Raw genomic sequence first — 15,524 nt, forward strand, 5'->3', positions numbered from 1 at the left:
ATTAGCAAGATCTGGTTACTAGGTGTACTTTTTGCTCCTGGGGTATGATTTACTCCTGATTCTCTTGAGACATATATGTATATAATTTCTATATATGAAAACTGTATCTATATTAATCTAAATATGAATTCAAATTGTAATCCATTGCCACATGTATTATTCTTTTTCTTGCTTATCTCTTACCTCCCCCTACAACAGTATGAAACCTGTCTCTGGCCATCTACTCCATTATCTCTTCTCTGGCCATCTACTCCATTGTTCACTTCCAACATACATGTATACTAGTATCAGAAATATTAACCCCTATCCCCATGGGAAACAAATTTATCAACTAGGATACGTGATTATGTGCAGTTCTCTTAACTTTCAGTCTTACACACTCCATTAATTTTGAAAGTTACTTAAACCAGCTCCTTTCTCCACCTCCATTCCATTCAGTGAGGTGGTTTCATCATATTTAAACACATTTAGATGTTTTTGTCACATTCTGTATTCCAAACAGGGTTCTCCAAATTCTTTTTTTTTAGATTTTTTTTTATGATTTTATTGATTTATTCATGAGAGACAGACAGAGAGAGAGAGAGAGGCAGAGACACAGGCAGAGGGAGAAGCAGGCCTCCATGCAGGGAGCCCAATGCGGGACTCCATCCCGGGACTCCAGGATCACACCTTGAGCCAAAGGTAGATGCTTAACTGCAGAGCCACCCAGGCATCCCCACCCCCCTTTTCTTTTGCATGCATTAAGGCTTACTTTTTTTGTGCTGTGAAGTTCTTTAGACATTGACAAATATCATGTATACATCACTATACTATCATACAGAACAATTTCATTACTATAAAACATGCTGTGCTTCATCTATTCAGTCTACCCCATCCCAGTCCTGATCTGTGTCCATGTCATCTTTATAGTTTGTCCTTTCCAGAATATCATATATTTGCAGTGATTTCATGAATTCAAGAAAACGTGTTGGTTTTCAGTTCATTCACATTTTTCTTGGTGTAAGAACAGGATTGACAACTCCAAATTCTTTACTAGTTGAAGTTGAGACTGGAAGCAAATTTGAGCTATTTATATTTAAAACTTCAGACAATGGGGTGCCTGGGTGGCTCAAGGGGTTAAGCAGCTGCTTTAGGCTCAGGTCAGGATCTCAGGGTCCTGGTATTGAGGCCCAGGTTGGGGTCCTTGCTCAAGAGGGAGTCTGCTTCTTCCCCTGCCCCTCACACCCTCATATCACTTCCTCACCTCACTAGTGCACACACTCTCTCTCTCAAATAAATAAAATCTTTAAAAAAAATAAATAAAATTACAAACAATTTTATTTTATTTTTTTTTGTAAGGAGGCCTTGACAAATTGAGGTGATTTTTTTTTCTTTCTTTTTCTTTCTTTTTTCTTTTTTTTTTTTTTTTTCTTTTTTTAGAAGATAAGGCTCTGGGATCCCTGGGTGGCGCAGCGGTTTGGCGCCTGCCTTTGGCCCAGGGCGCGATCCTGGAGACCCAGGATCGAGTCCCACGTCGGGCTCCCGGTGCATGGAGCCTGCTTCTCCCTCCGCCTGTGTCTCTGCCTCTCTCTCTCTCTGTGACTATCATAAATAAAAAAAAATTAAAAAAAAAAAAAAACAATTCCTTTAAAAAAAAAAAAAAAAAAGAATATAAGGCTCTAATAATCACTCTGGCATTCTTAGGAAAAAAATAATATTATTTGATATGGTCTGGGTTTGAGTGCTGGTATAGAAGCTACATTGATGGGAATTCTCTGGAAACTATCTTCATACACACTTTAGATTTCTTCCTATTTAGCATTAAGGACCTGCCTTTTTTTTATACTAAAATTTTACCCTGGAATATTTGTTGAATATATGTTTACCTGCCCATGGAAGCATGACAATTCTAGCACACCTTTTATCCACAATATTCCCCTTTATGTATTGAAATATAAAAATTATTACTTATTTGTACCTGTATTTAGATTTCTGTCTTCATGAAGACTTAAAACTGAAGCTGTACTATGAAATTAATGTGTACTCAATCTCTAAGAAATTTTGTAAGTTTCATGTGAAGAATTACAACTTTATTTACTCAATATGTATGCCTCTATATGCCAGGAAGTGTCTGATAAAAATATAAAAAGAGGTTCATAAGATTTTAATATCAGAGGCAATATACCATGTCACCCAATCCTTCTAAACAAATAGATCTGTAGTGATCAAAGTAGAGTGAAATACCTCTAACTGTTATAAAAGAGTTGTTATGAATAATAAACGAAAAATTCTGCAAAATGTTTTATACTATAATATATAGTTCATATAATCATACAATTTTTTGAGCAAACTATGACACTCTAAAGAGTGAAAGGGAACATTTTTCAATAATTATGCTGGTACAATAGGCATAATTTAAGAATAACCCAAATAAATTGGCATATATTGTCATTCCATATATATACAGTACCATCATATCTTCTACCTTAACTGTAGTTCATCATTTTAAATCTCATTTATGCAGCATATTTATTGAGCATATCATGTACTGATCACTGTTTGGCAGTTAAACTTTTACATTTAAAAACAAAACAAACACCAGATAAGCATGTATTCATTTTTGTAGCGATGATAGCAGCATGACTAAGTGCCATTGGATACCTGAACTCGGCATAGAGAAATGATTTCTTAGGGTAGATGTGCTATGTCTAAACTGAAGTGATGTCCTACTCACATATACATACATACACATAACTGGTGTTTTCCCAAGATAGTTATTTTAAAAACTTTCTATACACTTTTAGTTTTCCTTATGTTTAATGTGTGCAGGAAATAGAATGCTTCTAAGTTGATCTCTGTATTAATGATACTGGGGTAAAGATGACATTTATTCAGTAATGGCCTAGTAACAAAGGTAATTTCAGGACTGAGTCAGATGCTAGACATGTTTCATTAAACATCACATTTGTAGTTTCTTCTTTCACAGAGGAGAATTCATTAATATTTATCTTTGGAGAGTTACATTCATAATACTGTTAAATAGTTTTCCTTTTGAAATTTTCTTTATTAGAAGAATCAAACTTTATAAAAATTAGTAAACTGATTCTGCTCTACAACAATATCATTGTAAAATAGTAATCCCCCACTTTAAAACAGTTTCTGGCACATATTAGAACCTGAGTAAACAGTTATTCAGTGAATGAATGAATGAATGAATGAATGAATAAAATTCAGTAAGTCATTGGAGGGCTGCCTGGGTGGCTCATTCAGTTAACTGTGTACCTTTGACTCAGGTCGTGATCCCAGGCTCCTGGGATTGAGAAACCCCCTCCATCAGGCCTTGCCAGGGGCCCCACACATTGCCACTCAGTTGGGAATCTGCCTCTCCCTCTCCTTCCGACCCTCCCCACTGCTCTTGCTCTACTCGCTCACTCTCTCTCTTAACTGAATAAATGAATAATCTTTAAAAAAAATCAGTAAGTCTTTGGATATTTGTGAACAAGGATTTTATATTTGTAAGTAATATATATTGGTACTTTAAATCTCTTAACTAGGTAAATAGTATTAACAACAGGGCTATACTTAGGAACCAGCGTTTGATATTTTTTTCATGCCGTCTGACCTTTTCCACCCTTGGCAAACAGGCTAATATGGAAACAAAATAATGTAAAGTTAGAAATTACATGGAACATGGTCTTAATAATTAACAGCTAGAATAATGTCCCCAATAGAAATGCCAGTAGAACTTGCCTTTCATGCTAAAAATTAGAAAACCACAATCAACAAACCATCACGCTTCATGAAATACAGATGCCATCAACTCTGCTTCGTCTTATTTTATGTAACACGTTAACAAGTAATGTATCTATTACATGTGTTTTTTAAATTTTATTCTTACTGACAAAGTTTAAGAATTACTGAGATAGTTTTTAAATCTTATACTATTCTTATATATACACAGGAAAGTCTGAGCAAAATAAATTGTTTCATGTGTTCCTAAATCTTTTATTGTATACAACGGTGATTTTTCTATATCTATTTTTGATTCAGAATTGTCACTGAATTGCAGCACACAATATTGGTCACTGTGTCACCAAGACTGCTGGTAATGCAGCATTTCTTGACAGCATTCTACTCTTGTCTTCAACATTTTTATCCAAATCACCGAGGCCTATTCTACAAATTTTTACTGTTGGTGTGTTTTTGATCTACTAAAGATATTTATTGAAGGTTATCTTATAAAAGTAGGGGTTCTCATTTTTCTTCTTAATCTTTTTTTTTTTACATTTATTTATTGGAGACAGCGAGCGAGCAAGAGATGGAGTGTGTGTAAGGGAGGGTGGGTAAGGGGAGAGAGGGAGAAAGGGAAGGGAAGCTGACTCTCTGAGCTGCCACCCCCACACTGGGCTCCATCTAATGACCTTGAGATCATGGCCTGAGCTGAAACCAGAAGTTGGAAGCCTAACTAACTAAGCTACCCAGGCACCCCTCCAAATAATATTTAAGTGTTTTAGGATTGAAATAATATTACAATTGGCTAGTTATGCCACTAAGAATGACAACCAATTATATGCATAGGAAATAACAAAAGCTGATCCTATAATAGTAGCAATGGGTTTTTTCATTCAGTGCAAAATGTCTCAATTTCAGAGGAATTTAAATGTTAATTGTGTGTGAGAATGTGTTTGTTTTCATATATTTATGTATATGATATTATATATATGCATAGATATATGTACATGCTTCCTATCTCACCTTAATTTAGTGAAATATATACAGTAAATTAAATAGAATACAATAAATCTCTACAGTTACTACTGCTATGAATAATGTGAATAGGTAGGATGATTTGTTTCAAAAGTAGACTAGATATTGTTTAATTGCAAATTTATGTGCTTATTTGAAAAGCAATCTTTAGACAGTAAAAAAATAAAAACTTCCCTAAAATACATTGAAAGTATACTACATTTTAGATTATCTAGAGGAAAGCTTAGGTATTGTGTTACTTGTTTAGTTATGTGGCATAATAAAACTGATTTTAATATAAGCTTATTGCAAAAAGAAAAAAAAAGTCTCATTTTGTAGCATTGGCTTTCCATTTCCTATCTACTTGGCCACATGAATCTTGGGTGCCTGTAAAGGCAGGATAATAACTAATCCTCTTTAGTGTTTAGCGTCACTTAATCCTTTCTGGTACTTATCCTATTAACATTTTTTCTCTTGTATTTAAATGCCAGTGCAGAGCACTCAAATTACTTGCATTTATTTCGGGGCTTCTGAATTTCTGTTAGAGGAAGTACCTTCGGAAATGTTTGATTAAATATATGCATTTATCTGAGTCTATATTCATTTTCAAGTGCTTATTCTAGCTTAATGACTCTTAGCTTGGATATTTTAAGCTACCAGTTTATGTTTACCATTATTTTGGAACTGTAGAATTCATATGCAATGTAACATAAGCTCTTTAACTGGGTTATCAAAAAAAAAAATACATATGAAACTTTTGCATACTTTTAGATTTTAGTTAAAACCTTATTTGAGGTACACGAATCCTTAAAGCCTATTCCTGGGCATTACTTACATTAAAGGCATATAAAACAATATATCTTTTGAAGAACTCTGTTAGTCAGACCAGGCTAAGTTATGCTGCATTAACTAGCTGCGCAAAATCACAGTGGTTTTGAAAAACAAAAGTTTATTTTTCACTCATAACATGTCTGCTTTAGGTTGGCAGGAGAATCTGTTTTGAGATAGACTTATACTTCCAGATCTACAGGACAAAGGGGGGTTATTGTTGGCAAATCATGCTTGGCTTTTAAAACTTTAGTTTCAAAGTACCGCATTTTATTCCCATCTTGTTTCTTTAGGCAAAGCAGATCATGGGGATAGCAGAGAACCTCAAGGCAGTTGGGGAAGTATAGTCATACTATATATTAAAAAGGAAAGAGGAAATATTTGTAACCAGCCCTTTTAAATGAACCCCAAGAAACTTAATCATATAAAACCAAGACATCGAAGTGCTTATGTATGTTTAACTATCTTTTGGGGGAAAAAAATGAAGACTACAAAATTTTTAGTATTATATGTGTTTTATATTTTAGCTTATGTAAGAAAGAAATGATAAGCCTATATTGTCTGTGTGTAATAATATACATGTACTTTCACTACACATTGGTATATGGTATTTAATGTAATACTTCAACAACCTCCATGTATGAATATCTTTATTCTTCTCTGTTATAATTGAAGAAGAAACTTAGATCAGAGAATTTAAGTAAACTTTTCTAAGTTACATATCTAATAAATCATCACTCTAAAATATAGTTCCATTAGTTCCTGGTTTTCCCACTACAAAATGCTATCTCTTAGGAAAAAGAGTACCATTTAGATAAACAAGAAAACATCTGTTTTGTAGGTATGGCTTTTAAAATTATACTTAGTCTATTTTTTAAAAAAATTATTTATTTGAGAGAGAAAGCCCACAAACAGGAGTGGGGTGGTACAGAGGGAGAGCGGGGAGCAGACTCTCCACTGAGCAGGGAGTCAGACCCGGGGCTTTATCCCAAGACCCTGAGATCATGACCTGAGCTGAAGGCAGACGTTTAACCACTTGAGCCACCCATGTGTCCCCAAATTATACTCAGTCTTGTATTTACCTGCCTTTAAGTGGGATTCAAATATAAAATGTAATAAACTGGTCTCTTTAAATACAATGCAAGAAAGTTTTGGGACATCCTTTTTACCCAGTGACTTCTCATCATTCACTCGGCCCCCAGTTTAGTCAGAGTTCTAACTCTGCTATGAAAAGACAAGCTCGAAAAACTCTAAGTTTTCCTAATGGAGATAGCTGGCTGGACTTGGAAGAAAAACAGAAGTGCCACACCAAATGTATTATAAACAAAAGTAGCAATTCATGCAATGAGAGAAAGAGGGAGGACAGGGGCTCTGCTAATCTGAGGCTGGAGTCTGGTTGGTTCTCAATGCTCACTCATCACAATGATCCAACTTGGTCCTGGAGGCCCCAGCCTGTAAAAGAAAGCATATATATGAATCACCTTAATTTGAATAGTAGTAAAGTTGTCTTAATTCACAGATTATATAATATGATCCAGCATGTAGGAACTTGTAAAGAATCTACAAAGCAAAATGAAAACCGAGAAGAACTAAAAAAAAAAAAAAAAAAAAAAAAAAAAAAAAAAAAAAAAATTCAGTAGCCCCAATGGGGGACTCCAAAATCAGTTCACATCCAAATCCATCCATCGTACCTGTCAATGTTACTTTTTATTTTTTTCAATGTTACTTTATGTGGGAAAGAGTTAATCACATCTTTTGTAATATAAGATAATATTAAGTTAAGGATTTTGAGAAGAGGAGCTTATCCTTGATTCTGAGTGGATTTAAGTGCAATAACCTGCAATCTTATGAGAGGGATGCAGAGGGGGTGGCTGGGTTGCTCAGTACCTTCCTTTTGGCCTAGGTCATGATACCCAACTCCTGAGATAGAGTCTGCATTGGGCTCCTTGCTCAGCAGGGAGTCTACTTCTCCTTTTGCACTTCACCCTGCTCATGCTCTCTCTCTCTCTCTCTCCCATTCTCTCTCTCTCTCAACAAAGAAATAAAATCTTAATAAAAAAAAAAAAATAAGAGGAATGCAGAGGGAAATTAGAAGGAGAAAGAGACAGAGAGGAGAAGGTAAAATTAGGATGAAGGCAGTGACTGGAGTGATATCAGCAAGTCATGGAATGCCAAGGAATTTGGGGCGGCCTCCAGAAGCATCAAGGAGCAGTTTCTGCTCAGAGGGCTTGCAGAAGGAGTTTGCAGAAGGAGACTTGCCATACTCTGATTTCAGAGTCATGATATCCAGAACTCTGGGAGACTTAATTTCTGTTGTTTTAAGTCATCAAGTTTGCATTTATTTATTTCAGCAGTCTCAGGAAATTAAGACAAATGTTAACATAAAAAACCTATTGTATCTGTAATCTAGAAATGAATAATCCACAAGTAAAATCAAGCATCTAATTCAATCCACGACAGGATGAAAAGTGAAACAAAATATTTAGGAATAAATTTAATAAAAGCAGTGCAAAACTTGTAAATGAAAACTATAGAACATTGCTAAGAAAAATTAAATATCTAAATAAATTGCAAGATCTCCCATGTTTATGGAATAAAACAACTCAAGCAGGCAATCCTCCCCAGATTGATAAATAGATTTAAAAATTATTCCTGCCAAAACTCCAGCTTTTTTCCCCCATAAACTGACAACTGGATCCTAAAATATATATGAAAGTCAAAGGCTCTAGAATAGCCAAAATAATTTTGGAAAATAAAAACAAAGCTTTACAATAAACAATAACCTTGTTAAAAACATACTGCAAAGCTACTGTAATGAAAACATGATGTTGGTATAAGGAATGTTAGATTATATACAACTATGTAACAGAATTAAGAGCTTAGAAATGAACATTTTCACATATTTTAACTTATTTTTTATAAAGATGACAAGGCAAATGTCTTCAGGAAATAATTTTAAGACACTTATTAATCTATATTTACATATACCTATGTGAACCGAAAATAAGCCCCCAGAAAATGTATATTATCTTTACTCATTACTCAAATGAAAATTAGGAACATTATAACATACCACAACAAGCCCTCTAGTGTAAGTATAATTAAAAAGAGACAATAATGAGTGCTGGCAAAGAGGTCGAGGAACTAAACTTCATATATTACTGGTTGGGATGTAAAATGGTTGTATTAGTTTTCTATTACTGCTGTAACAAAATTACTAAAAACTTAGTGAATTAACACATTTCCCATCTTACAGTTCTTTTTTATTCATGTGACAGAGAGAGAGAGAGAGAGACATAGGCAGGGGGAGAAGCAGGCTCCCCTGCAGGGAGTCCCCTGAGACTCAATCCCATAAGCAGAAGGCAGAGGGTCAACCACTGAGCCACCCAGCTGCCCCTCCCATCCTACAGTTCTATAGGTCAGAAGTCTGATATGGGTTTCATTGGGCTAAGATGAAGGTATCATCAGGGTTGTGTTCCTTTCTTAAGCTTGTAGGGAGAAAACGTTTCTTTGCTCATGTAAATGCTGCCAGAATTCAGTCCTGTGCTATTGTAGTACTGGAGTCTTTTTTGCTGGCTACCAGCTGGGTGCCTTCTCAAGCTTTTAGAGGCCTCCATACAATTCTTGCACATAGCCTCCCCCTACATTTCAGGACCAGCAAAAGAGCAATTAATCCTCATACTGCCATCTCTCTCATACTTCTGCCTCTTTTCTTCTACTTTTAAATATCTGGATAAACTCAGATAATTTCACCATCTCTAGGTCAGCCAATTAGCTTCTGAAATCCCTTGCTACTTTAATTCCCTTGCTCCATTTAAATATAGTCACACATTCTAGAAATTAGAACTTGGCCATCTTTGGAGAGGGAACTATTCTTGTGCCTACCACAATGGTACAGCAACTTAGGAAAGTGGTTTCTTTTTTTTTTTTTTTTTTTTTTTAGAGAAAGAGTGCATGTGTGTGAGATGGGAATTGGGGGATGGGGGAAAGGAGAGCAGAGGAAGAGAGAGAGTCTTAAGAAGGCTTCACATTCAATTGGTATGGAGCTTGATCTCATGACCCCAAGATCATGACCTGAGCTGAAATCAAGAATTGAATGCTTAACCAACTAAGCTACCCAGGTGCCCCAGTAAAATGATCTAAAAAAAAAAAGTCAATATGTGACTCAAATTTTCCAAATAAGAATCTATCCAAGAGATATGAAAACATATTTTCTGCACAAAAGTCATTTCACAGATGTTCTTAACAGCAATGTTCATAATAGTCCAAACTGGAAACAATCAAAATGTTCATCAACTGGTGAAAGTAAAATGTGGTATAACCATACAATGAAGTACTATTCATTAATGAAAAAAAGCAAACAATCTGTAATGCAGCAAGGAATGAAGCTCAGACACATCTTAGAAAATTAAAAGTCTATACACATAATTCCACATGATGTACCATTTATATTAAATTTGCAGAAATGGCAAATCTGTTGAGAGTAAAGGTGTATCAGTGGTTACCTCATGCTGAGGACAGGGGAGATCTGACTGTAAATGTCCATGAAGAAAATTTTGAATGATGAGAATGTTCTAAACCTGTGTAATGGTCACACCACTCTGCACGTTTACTATAAATCATTGAATTCTATACTTATCATGGGTCAATTTCATGGTATATAAATTATGCTTCAATAAAGCTGCTAAAGGGCAGCCAGGGTGGGTCAGGGGTTTAGCGTTGCCTTCAGCCCAGGGCCTGATCCTGGAGTCCCAGGATGGAGTTCCACGTCAAGCTCCCTGCATGGAGCCTGCTTCTCCCTCTGCCTGTGTCTCTGCCTCTCTCTCTCTCTCTGTGTCTCTCATGAATAAATAAAATCTTTAAAATAAATAAATAAATAAATAAACAAATAAATAAATAATAAATAAATAAAGCTGCTAAAATTCTTTTATCAATTCACATTTCACAAGTAAGCCAGCATTTTCTGAAGAACACTTCCATTGTTAGCTAATTCATGATTTATTTGTAAATTTTTAAAAAATATTTTATTTATTTATTCATGAGAGACACAGAGAGAAAGAGAGAGGCAGAGACACAGGCAGAGGGAGAAGCAGGCTCCATGCAGGGAGCCCAATGTGGGACTTGATCCTGGGTCTCCAGGATCACACCCTGGACCAAAGGCAGACACTCAACTGCTGAGCCACCCAGGCTGCCCTATTGGTAAATTTTGAAGCTTAATAATAACACCTTAATGTACCATCTCCCTCAAACAAAGGGATGCCCAGAGTGGTAAAATCCTCTTGCTCATCTCAAAAACATCCCATACATGACCCAACCCACCCCAAGCAGATTTTACCAACAGCAACATGCCATAGAAGCACTATTCTGCAATAGATTTTAAAAAAATTCAAAACTTTGACATCTAACTCATATAGAAGTGAAGACATGAACAAGTTGTCCCTAGTCAACTCAGGGAATTTCTCAACTATGAACTTTCCAATTGGGTTGCTCAATCTTAACACACTGGATTATTATCAGAATGAAAAGGAACAATATATGAAAGATGCCCCGCACAGTGTCTGTCAAATTCTAAATATTCAGAAAGTGTTAGCACTTCCTCATCTACAAGGATTTCACAGTTATATTTAACTCTCTGCCATTTTGGTTTCTAGCAAATGCAAAGAAGAACTCTTCACTAAAGAGTTGGATCGCTGGTTAATATGATGGGTTTGCAATATTTATCCATATCAGTCTGTATGCAAACATCAAATAGGCCCCACATAGTGGAGCACTGTCTAGGGTCTAGGTAATACGGGTGTTGAATATCCTCCAGACTAGTGTAAACACAATTGAACGTTCAAAGCAATATGGACAAAAATGAGCAAGAAGAAAATCATGATTATAGCAAGCTAACAGTTAGTGACACAGCATTAATATTGCATTTTTATGGAATATGTTAACATTTCAATGTTCTATGATAAATGCAAAGAATGTAGATATAAGAGAATTGGGCAAATTGGAGTAGTTCACCAGGCTGGGAACAAGGTAAAAGGTTCATGCCAGAGCAGGCCACACTGAGGAAACTTTTATGTAATTCCTGTATATGTTCCTGCTGGAGAACTTTGCTGAAACTACAAGTGGAGGTATAGAATTTGGCTTGACACAGGATTGCAGTAAGTTCAGACTTTACACTCCTGTGTATACTTGCAGCAATGGGGAGCCAATCTAATTAAATAAAGTCCTACCCCTTGTCAGAGAGTTTGAGATGTGTACAGCTGAAATACCAAAGTATGAGCTTCTGCTATATGTGCAGCAGCTTCTTAGGTACACATGAAAATCATGATCCTCATTCCTCTGTTTCCCCATAAGGCTCTGCTACATTAAGTGACAAATGATGCCAGAATGGGTTAGGGGAGGGGGGAGTTTGAGAGTCAAAAAAACACGTTTTTTATTTCTTGTACCTTTTACTAGAGATCTTCAGAAATAGAAAGGTAAAAATAAAAAAAAGGGTGATATTTTTAAAATTTATATAGTGTTTACTATCTACTAGGCATTTACATTTAACCTCAATCTACAAAAAAGGTATCATTTTTATTCCCATTTTACAACTAATGAAATTGATATATGGAAAACTGAACGACTAGTCTGATGTCAAAGCCACATGGTTAGTAAATACAAGAACTCAAATTCACACCCAGACTGTGTCTGGAGTTTCTTCTTGTAACCATTTTACACACTAAATATATATGTAAGTTCATGCATATTTGTCAATTTATACATCTGAGATGAATGGATTTATATTTTCCTTTCTCAGCATTGAGAAGTTACTGACCTATTATTTGTTGATTTAAGGCATGTGCCTTTTGTTGATTTGTAAACATTTTAAACATGCATGCATTTTACTCCTGTCATTTGACTTAATTTTGAAGCCCATATGAGGAGTTAATAATAGGATCCCCTCTGTAGAGGTTAGTATCATGCTTCTGATGATAAATTGGTTGAGTAATCCTTAATAACTGTCCTTCATTGTATATCACTAAAGAAAAAAAAATGTGTTTCTCTTATTATTTCCCCTGACATAGCAGATTTATAACTCATTTTTCCCCCTAAGCTATTTATTACCAAAAATTCCAGAACAAGCAAGAAACTTGAAATGCCATTCATATACTCCTTTATTCCCATATTAGCTATAAAATTCTAACTGGGCTTTGACCAAAATCTCTTATCTAGACTTTGTTCTCGTGTTCTCTCCATAACATCTATTTTTCCAGGAACTTTCAAAGAGATTTTCATGTGAGGTTATATGCCAATGACACAATTTGTTTGACAATTTAACAACTGTGGACTTCATATTTTTCATTTCGCTCAGACTGAAACAAAAGTTTAGTAATATTATATATTGTTATAAGCATTAAATTCAAGGAAAATATCATTAAAAAAATAAACCAGGTCACTTGTTCAGGCCAAAAGATTATGTAGCAGACTCTTTCACGTATCAATAACATGGTAGACCTAAAACTATCAGTTTCCATTTGCTTTTTTTATTTAAAAAATAGAAATCTGGGACACCTGGGTGGCTTGGTTGTTGAGCATCTGCCTTTGGCTCAGGGCATGGTCCTGGGGCCCTGGATCGAGTCCCACATCGGGCTCCCCACAGAGAGCCTGCTTCTCCCTCTGCCTGTGTCTTTTCCTTTCTCTCTGTGTCTCTCATGAATAAATAAATAAAATCTTAAAAAAACAAAATAGAAATCTATTACTCATAAATAATGTCATAGATATTGTAGGCATAAAATATTTCTTAGATTCATAGGTGTATTGACCAATTATTCTGGTCAAATAACAAATATAAAAGGCATTTTAGCCTAGCTTTGTTTTGAGTCCTAACTAGTGTTCAAAATTCTAAGACATCTTGCAACTAAAACCACTAAATTGTTTTATGGAATAACTAATAAATTGTACAACTAATTTTAAAGGATACCTACACACAAAAAAACCTTAATGTTCCTATCATTCTTTAGTTGTGTTTTCATATTTAGACGCTGCATACATAATTTGCATAATTTCAGTGAACTATGAGCTCTTCATAAAAGCCTAATTCTCCAATCCAGTTAAGAACTATCTATGTAGAGAAACTATATGTGCAAATCTAAATTTAAAAATATTCTCTGTAGCAGACTTCGGATAAGGCAAGTGTTTATTATGAATAATGCCTGTCTGTAGACAAATGCCATAGAAAGTCATGTTTCTAATCATTTTCTGACTAGTTTAGGACTTTAGTGAAAGAAAATCTGAAAGTAGAAAACTTTTTTTTCTGAATTTATTTATTTTTATTTTTTTACAATAAATTTATTTTTTTATTGGTGTTCAATTTGCCAACATACAGAATAACACCCAGTGCTCATCCCGTCAAGTGCCCCCCTCAGTGCCCGTAACCCATTCACCCCCACCCCCCGCCCTCCTCCCCTTCCACCACCCCTAGTTCGTTTCCCAGAGTTAGTAGTCTCTATGTTCTGTCTCCTTTCCTGATATTTCCCACACATTTCTTCTCCCTTCCCTTATATTCCCTTTCACTATTATTCATATTCCCCAAATGAATGAGAACATACACTGTTTGTCCTTCTCCGATTGACTTACTTCACTCAGCATAATACCCTCCAGTTCCATCCACGTTGAAGCAAATGGTGGGTATTTGTCGTTTCTAATTGCTGAGGAATATTCCATTGTATACACAGACCACATCTTCTTTATCCATCATCTTTCGATGGACACGGAGGCTCCTTCCACAGTTTGGCTATTGTGGACATTGCTGCTAGAAACATCGGGGTGCAGGTGTCCCGACGTTTCATTGCATCTGAATCTTTGGGGTAAATCCCCAGCAGTGCAATTGCTGGGTCATAGGGCAGGTCTATTTTTAACTCTTTGAGGAACCTCGGCACAGTTTTCCAGAGTGGCTGCACCAGTTCACATTCCCACCAACAGTGCAGGAGGGTTCCCTTTTCTCTGCATCCTCTCCAACATTTGTGGTTTCCTGCCATGTTAATTTTCCCCATTCTCACTGGTGTGAGGTGGTATCTCATTGTGGTTTTGATTTGTATTTCCCTCATGGCAAGTGATGCGGAGCATTTCCTCACGTGCTTGTTGGCCATGTCCATGTCTTCCTCTGTGAGATTTCCTTTCAAACGGTGCTGGGAAAATTGGACATCCACATGCAGAAGAATGAAACTAGACCACTCTCTTGCACCATACACAAAGATAAACTCAAAATGGATGAAAGATCTAAATGTGAGACAATATTCCATCAAAATCCTAGAGGTGAACACAGGCAACACCCTTTTTGAACTCGGCCACAGTAACTTCTTGCAAGATACATCCAGGAAGGCAAAAGAAACAAAACCAAAAATGAACTATTGGGACTTCATCAAGATAAGAAGCTTTTGCACAGCAAAGGATACAGTCAACAAAACTCAAAGACAACCTACAGAATGGGAGAGGATATTTGCAAATGACCTATCAGATAAAGGGCTAGTTTCCAAGATCTATAAAGAGCTTATTAAACTCAACACCAAAGAAACAAACAATCCAATCATGAAATGGGCAAAAGACATGATTAAAGTAGAAAACTTTTGTGGGGTTATGGTGTGTGGCTCTCCAAAACAAGGCTAAAGTGTAGAGATGGAATATGGTGTTTTAAAGAGGGCCACCCTGTGGTCAATAAATGTAAAAGATTGTCTTTCATTTCAGCCTTTAAGTCAGAAGAAAGTAAAGTCAAAGAAATCCAGTTCAAGAGAAAACGCATGACTTTACATGTTGGATTGGCAATTTGATAGCTACCTCCTTCAAGTTTCTTAAATCTTAAGACCACTCTTACATAATAGAAATAGTAGCCTCCAATTTTTGTTAAAATTAATTATACCAAATTATATACCCCAGAGATGAGCCTAACACAGAGTATGTACCAGTTGGAACACAAGATTTTTTTTCTAATATTGTAC

The sequence above is a fragment of the Vulpes lagopus genome, chromosome 4 (genome assembly GCF_018345385.1).
Source record: "Vulpes lagopus strain Blue_001 chromosome 4, ASM1834538v1, whole genome shotgun sequence".
Classification (NCBI taxonomy): domain Eukaryota; kingdom Metazoa; phylum Chordata; class Mammalia; order Carnivora; family Canidae; genus Vulpes; species Vulpes lagopus.